The following is an 8,098-nucleotide window of genomic DNA, read 5'->3' as shown; positions in this document are numbered from 1 at the left end:
CTCCACTTAAATAGTGCCGGGTTAAGCCATTGGACGTTTGGGGAGATGGTGCTTCATCTTGACCAATTGGAGCATGGAACATATCTCTTTGCTTGCCAAGCTATGGCAACTTCCTCCTTTGATGATGACCTTCATGGACCTTCCATTGATGCCCGCCTTGATGTGGAAGATATGGCATCTTTGGTCTTCGTCTTGGTGATATTGAAGTGTCAAGACCTTGGAGACAACGAGAGAGAGGCTTGAATCTTCGTCACAAAAGACTTGATCATCTTATTCTTCATTCACACGCTGGTGCATGGCTACATTCTCAAGGGCTTCCATTTCCTCTTCACTCATGGAGTCATAGGTGCCGTCATCATCAAGGATCATGGTATGCTTGTTGGTACACTCGAAGGACTTGTGGCCTCGGCCGCCGCATGTGAAGCAGTTGATGTAACTTGGCTTGATGGTCTCATCTGGTGGAGTTGTAGATGATGAAGCTCGCGGCTTGAAGGTACTTGTAGTAGGAGGATGCCTTGAGGTTGTCGAAGTTTTCTTATAACTTGACTTATCGTCATTGCTTGTAGACGGTTTGGTTGATGTAGAAGGCATTGGAGTCGTTGAAGCTCGGTTGTTGGAGCCGCAGTTCTTGGAAGAGTACTTGGCGTACTTGAAGACATCCTGCACTTGTCACTCCGCTTTGGTAGCTTGATGCACTAGCTCGATGAGGTTGGAGTAAGGTTGAAAGTCGGTGATCTTCTTGATAGGGTGGTTGAATCCATTCAGGAAGCATGCCATAGTTTGCTCATCATCTTCCGTGACATTAGCTCGTATCATGGCAATCTCCATTTCCTTGTAGTATTCTCAACGCTCTTTGTTCCTTGCTTGAGTAGTTGTAAGTTTCTCAAGAGGTCGCGGTTGTAGTAGGTTGGCACAAGCGCGCTCTCATGACATCCTTCATTTGATCCCAATTTGTGATGGGTGGTTCACCTCTTTCCTCACGACGCTCGATGACTTGCTCCCACCAAATGAGGACATAGTCTTGGAACTCAAGGGATGCCATGGAAATCTTCTTATCTTCCTCATAGTTGTGCAAACGAAAGATCTTGTCAACCTTCAATGCCCATGAAAGGTACTCTTCGGGGTCGTTGCTTCCGGAGAACTTGGGCATGGTGAACTTGAGCTTGCCGTAGTGTTGCTCTTCATTGTGTTGGGGTCGGGGGTGATGACGCCATTTACATGGAGGGTTGTCGACCTCAAGTTGCTCTTGGCGTGGAAGATTCCCATTGTATTGTTGCTCTTGGCGAACTTGTGGTTCTTGTCGAGCTTGTGAAGGAGCTTGTGGAGCTTGTCGTTGCAATCGTGCTTGACGTCATCGCTCTTGGACTTCCTCGCAAAGTGCTTCTTCTTCTTCTCAAACACGTCGGCTACGGGCGGTGGCGGCATGATTGGTTGCGAGTAGGCAACGTTGCGCCTGAATGGCTTGTGCTTCACACCTTTGTTGCTGTTGACATAGGGCTTCAGCGTCTTGCTCGTCTTGGTGTTGGCGTGCTGGCTCTTCCTCTTGTTGGCGCTGGCGTTATCTTTCTTGTGCTTGCGCATGGGTAGCTTGATTTTGACGATGTTGATGTTCTTGATCTTCAAGTTGCTCTTGACATCAATCATTGCCATGTAGAGGATCGCGGTTTGCTTGATGGTCGTGGCACGCGGCTTGACAAAGAGTGTTCAATGTCGGTGTACTTGATCCGGAGATGGTGTTGTCGGAACATCGACTCGAGTAGCTCCTCCTTGAATAGGACGAAGTGGTAGAAGAACGGTTGACCAAAAAGGCATGAATCTCGTCCATTCTTGCATTGTTCTCTTGTTTTTGTTCATCGAGCTTACTGTTGAAGTAGTCTCTTGTATGTTGCTCGAAATGTTGGAAGTCAGTGGTGAGGTTATCGATGCGGTCGCCCAATGCTTGTTGTTCTTGCTGCAAAGCTCGTTGCGCGCCAAAGAGGTGGTTCTTGGTGACGTAGATGTTCGGGTCCTCATCTTGCTCTATAAAGAGTGGGTTGGTAGAAGTTCTTGGCCTCTCCATCATTCCAAGTAAATGTGTGAGTGGAAGAAAGAGAAGAACTATACCAAATGTACCTTGACCGATGTTCAGAATGAATCAAAGATCACTCAATGATGTAACAAGGAAACAACACAATTGGTACCGGTTCCCGTCAATTTCTCACACCTACACAAATAAAGACTTTGGTGGAGCTTGGTTAGATGGTGGAAAATTTCTGTAATTGTTAATGAGACTCTATAATGTTGGAAAAGATTCGCCAATTTGCAAATGCAACAAGTAGCCCAATAGAAAATAGTGGCACACGGAAACACACACACAGAAAGGTAGATGAGGTCGTGCAACAAAAAATGAGCTCAAAATGTGGAATCGACGGAAAATGCTCTTGTTGCACAACTCTAGAGAGAAGCTAGCGTGATTGCACAAAAGGGGGATATGAGACTTGTGGACATCCTATTAAGAAAGTTGCAACGACTTTTATCCCAAGTATGCTATATGTATGGTGTCCTGATGATATAATCCAAGATGACCGAGTATGACAATCTTAATGTAGTATGATTGTTGGGGATATAACTATTAGGTATGACCCGCCCAGGAGGGACCGGGTTATACCTATGAGTATTCTTGAAGCCCAAAACCAAGGTAGAAGATGGCGGTTCAGTAAGGGCCCAAAGCCCAGAGGCGACTTAAGGTCCGTAGTGATAAACCGCCATGTATGCGTGACTTGTGTTGTAAGACAAGAAATATTAAGAGACCGAGCCGGACACTGTTTATAAGTCGGTCGGGACTCTGTAGAGCCGCTGGGCGTCGGCCTCTGTATATAAAGGGACGACCCGGCGGCGGTTCAGGGCAAGTAACATCATCTCGAGAGTTAGGTCAGCGATTCGCTCCCTGGTGAGACATAAGCAATCCCACTCAAAACTGGACCGTAGGCTTTTACCTTCACCGTAAGGGGCCGAACCAGTATAAACCTCGTGTCCTTTGTCCCGAATTAACCCCTTTAAGCTTCCTAGTTGCGATGGATCCACGACTAAGTCCTTTCTCTAGGACATATGCCGTGTAAATTCCACGACAGTTGGCGCCCACCATGGGGCCAGCGCACGGTGGATTTGAGTTCTTGAAGGGCAGCTTCGAAGGACTCAAGGGATATGTTGTGGGCCGGATGACCAAGAGTCGTTGTGGCAAGCTCTACAGCGACGACGCAGGCTGGGGCCCCGAGGCCGGCTCAATTGAGTACGGGTACCGGGTCCCCTTCGGCGGAATTCACGTCTTTATCGGCAAGATCGGTGAGTCGGGACCTGAGCCGGACATTTGCACCGACCTCGTCGAAACGGCTCAGCGCGCGAAACCCGCCCAGGCTCCGCCTGCTGTGAAGCATGCCTTTGTGGGATGCATCCATGAAGGGCTCTCTGAAAGATCGGCATTTGGCGGTGAGACGTCCATCTACTCTGATGGCGGGTCATCCACAGAGGAGACAGATTCATTGTATCAACTGCAAGACGACAGGCTCGGGGGCTGTTCTGGTGGCAGCAGTATTCCGGATTGCTTTGAGCCGCCGAGCCGGGTTGGGATCTTCATGGCCGGCACACAACCTATCCAAGACACCACAACTGCGGCAGCCATGACCCCCGGGGCAGCAGCAGCCAGGGCAGGAGGCCATGTGCGCTCGCCGGCTCAGGTGCTGATGGATCTTATAGATAAGCTGACCACTATGTTAACCACCGTGGTCAACCTGGCGGACCAAGCTCGTCATGATGAGGAGGTGGCACAGGTAAAATTGGATATGGCGCATGCTAAGGAAGACCTAGCAGCGGAAGATGTCAGGATAACTGCAGAGTGGGCAGCTCTGGATGTTCGGGCTCAGCAGATCCAGGCACAGACTTTCCAGCTCACGCAAGATCAGAACGCGTCTAATGAGGTCATGAGGAGAAGGCATCAGAAGGCTCAGTCTCGACTCCCCCCGGTTTATGACGCTCGAAACCTCTTTCACACACCAGGAGCAGGGCCCAGTAACCCGCCGTGGCTCTCCCTGTGTACAGGTAACCCGCCGTGGCTCTCTCCACGTGCAGGAGCGGACCGTGTTGCAACACCCGGGGACGGTGCACCGGTTCAACCGCAGGTGATGGGACCTCCCCGCGTAAACACGGTGCCACCTCAGTATGTATCGACACCCCCGGGTCACTATTCTAACCCGTTGGAGAACATGATAGCGGCAGCGACATGATTGGCGGCTCTCCCAATTGATGGTGACTCGCCGGCAGCGGTTGAAACCCGCCGGGTCAGAGAACTTCTTCAGACGGCCTTGGCACAGCAGGAGGCGTACTCATACAGCTGGGATAGGATCCACTCAACCCCTCGTCCAAGACGAAGCCCGAGTTATAGTAGGCACATGGATTCAGCGGCCGTTTCAAGCAACGTCAGGTGCCGTGACCAGCCAGGTGGGCATAACCCGCCACGCCATGAGGCCTTTAACTTGGTAGATCAAGACCGGATACGTCAAGAGGCTGAGCGAGTGGCCCAGCAGGCGGCTGAGCAGGCGGCTTACCAGCCGTATCCGGCCTATCCGACGACTTCTATCAAGGCAGGTGTGGCCACCAGGACCGGAGGAGACCCCTGTCTAGTGTCGGCTCTACGTAATGAGAATTTGCCCAAAGATTTCAAGGGACCTAGGAAGGTGCTGAATTACACGGCTGACTTACAGCCCGGAGGTCAGTGATGCTGCAATGGCTAAGTACTTTACCATGATGTTGGATGGGACCGCCCGCACTTGGTTGAAGGGCCTGCCACCGAATTCAATCAGTTCATGGGCGGAGCTAAAGGCCCGGTTCATCCAGAATTTGAAAGAGACGTGCAAGTAGCCCATGTCGATCGTGGATCTGACGAATTGCAAGCAAGAGGAGGGCGAGTCTACAACCCATTGGGTGCGCCGGGTTAAAGCCATAATACATTCATTTGATAAGATGGAGGCCGGCTCTGCAGTCTTAATGTTGGAGAAAAATTGCCATTTGTTCTCTCTGAAAGAAAAACCGGGGCGCCTCAAGCGTGATTGTAATGATATGGGCACGCTGATGGCGGCTCTGGTCAAGTATGCCGACTCTGATAGTACCAAGGATCTCGAGTCTGATGATGACAAGGCAGGGAAGGGAAAGAAGAATGGCAATGGCAAGGGTCCTCAGCACAACCCGGAAAATCAAGGAGGTAATAAATGTAAGGCTGACGGTAGTTTGGATTTTGTGGCTAACACCAGTACGCAGGGTAACAACCAACAACACAAAGGGACGCCACCTCCCTGGTCTGGCGGGTCAGGCCCCACACTTGAGCAATTGTTGAACGAGCCATGTCCTAGACACGGCACTCAGCAGAAGCCGGCTACCCATTTATGGAAGGACTATATGATCATGAAGGCCTTCAAAAATTCCAACATGTTTGATGGTAACAATGGGCAGGGCGGCGGCTCAGGTGGCAGCGGCTTTCATGGCCCGGGCGGCGGGTGAAATCCCAATTCCAAAATTCCCATGGCAACCAAGGTGGGTATAACCAACAATCCGGCCAGGGCGGTCAGCAACAGCAGCAAGGTGGATACCAGAGCAATCCAAAACAGTTGAATAGTGGACAATATCATGTGTTTACCACCAGTTTATGTAAACGAGACCAGAAGCTTCATAAGAGGGCTGTGAATGCGGTTGAGCCGGCAGTTCCTTGTTACTTGAGATGGTCTGAGCAGCCTATCATATGGAGTAGGGAGGATCACCCTCCCCGGGTTGACAATCCAAGTCACTTAGCCCTGGTGGTGGCCCCTCAGGTGGGTGGATATAAATTCACCAAAGTACTCATGGATGCAGGCAGTAGCATCAATATCCTCTATTATGAGACCTTCCGTCGCATGGGGCTAACTGATAAGAGCCTTAAGTAGTCCAACACTGTCTTTCATGGAGTCGTGCCCGGTAAATCGGCGTATCTAGTCGGTAAGATCGAATTGGAGGTAGCTTTTGGGGATGAATATGACTCCAGAGCCGAGAAATTGACGTTTGAAGTAGTCAAGATCAAGAGCCCGTATCATGCTCTGTTCGGGCAGCCGGCTTATGCCAAATTCATGGCACGGCCATGTTATGTGTACTTGCAGCTCAAGCTGCCGGGTTATAAGGGAACCATTACGGTGCATGGGAGCCGGAAGGTGGCCTTGGAATGTGAAGAAGGTGACGTGGCTTATGCTGAGTTGGTCTGTGCGATAGAAGAGTTAAAATTATACAAGGACAATGTTGACCCGGCAGATATGACATCTTTAAAGAAGCCAACCACAGAACATGAGCCGGCCATGAAGTTCAAGTCGGCCAATGATACTAAGTTTGTTGATTTTGTTCCAGACGATTCATCCAAATAGTTCAGTATCAGTGCTAATTTGGATCCCAAATAGGAAAGCGCTCTCATTGAGTTCATCCGTGAGAACCGGGACATCTTCACATGGAAACCTTCTGACATGCCAGGTGTACCGAGAGAACTCGCTGGACACACTCTCAATATTGACCCAAAGTTTAAGCCGATCAAGCAGTTTCTTCGGCGGTTTAATGAGGAGAGGCGGAAGGCCATTGGTGAGGAGGTAGCCCGGCTCTTAACAGCAGGGTTTATCATCGAAGTCTTTCATCCAGAGTGGTTGGCTAACCCGGTGCTTGTGCTTAAGAAAAACAGCGCTTGGCGTACGTGTGTGGATTACCCGGACTTAAAAAAGGCTTGTCCAGCTGATCCTTTTGCTCTCCCTCGTATTGATCAAATCATTGATGCTACAGCGGGTTGTGAGCATTTGAGTTTCTTGGATGCTTACTCTGGTTATCATCAGATCAAGATGGCAGTTAAGGACCAGGAGAAGACGACATTCATTACTCCGTTTGGAGCCTTCTGCTATGTCTCAATGCCTTTTGGGCTCAAGAGTGCCCAGGCGACTTACCAGCAATGTGTGCAGAATTGTCTTCATAATCAAATTAGGCGCAACGTTCATCCTTATGTGGATGACATAGTGGTGAAATCCAGAGAGAATGAGACCTTGATTGATGATCTTAAGGAAACCTTTGACAATCTTCGGGTTTACAAAATGATGCTTAACCCGGCCAAGTGTTCTTTTGGTGTGCCTGCAGGCAAGCTTTTGGGTTTTCTGGTTTCTAACAGGGGCATCGAGGCTAACCCGGAGAAGATCAAGGCCATTGTCACAGCCCCAGATCAGCCCTTGTTTGTTTTTGCTTTAGCATCCATGCAACATGTTTAAATTTTATGAAATTTGAAATGGGGATTGCCTAAACCCTAGTACCAAATGGAATTCAAATAGGTTCAACCCAAAAATATTTTCAGTGATCCAAATGGCTTCCAAAAATGTTCATCATTTCTGGAAAATGCTTGAAACCATAACCAGAGGGTTGCACATTTTTTCCATGACATATTTGGTCACTGAATAAAATCATATGTACTTTGCTTTTGGGCATTTAAATGCTAGTAAATATCTTAAATGCCCAAATAATTCTAAAAATAAGTGTGGGCTGTTGGAAATAATCTAAACAGAGCCCCTGATTATTTTCTGGATTTTTAGAGATGCCTAAGTATTTTTAATAAAGCCTCACAGTTACAGAAAAATAGAAAACAGTAATTAAAATAAAAGACAAAGAGAGAGAAGGAAGTTACCTGTCAGCCCACCCGGCCCAAACCATCTGGCGGCCCAACACTGGTCGCCCAGCCCACCTCTCCACCCCTATCGTCTTCCTCCCTGCCAGGAGGACGGGCACGCGCCCGGCGCGCGCGGCCACGCGCCCCGGCCACCTCCTGCTTCCCACCGCCGCCCCGACGCGCCTGCGAGTGCCACGCACTCCCCCTCGCCCCCTGCACCTCTCCTCTCTCCCCCTGGACCCCATCCCCTCCTCTGCTCCCCTCTCGCGCACACCACCGAGCGGAGCTCGCTGTCATCGTCGCCGTACCCGTGGCCACCGGCCACCCCTAGCCCCGCCGATGCGCCCAAAGGCTCCGCCTTGACCCCCTCCTCCTCCTCCACCGAGCCACGCCCCTCCAGAAGCCCCGAACATC

This window comes from Triticum dicoccoides, chromosome 4B (assembly GCF_002162155.2).
Source record: "Triticum dicoccoides isolate Atlit2015 ecotype Zavitan chromosome 4B, WEW_v2.0, whole genome shotgun sequence".
Classification (NCBI taxonomy): domain Eukaryota; kingdom Viridiplantae; phylum Streptophyta; class Magnoliopsida; order Poales; family Poaceae; genus Triticum; species Triticum dicoccoides.
The sequence above is the reverse complement of the archived record's forward strand: the minus strand, read 5'-3'. Positions refer to the sequence as shown.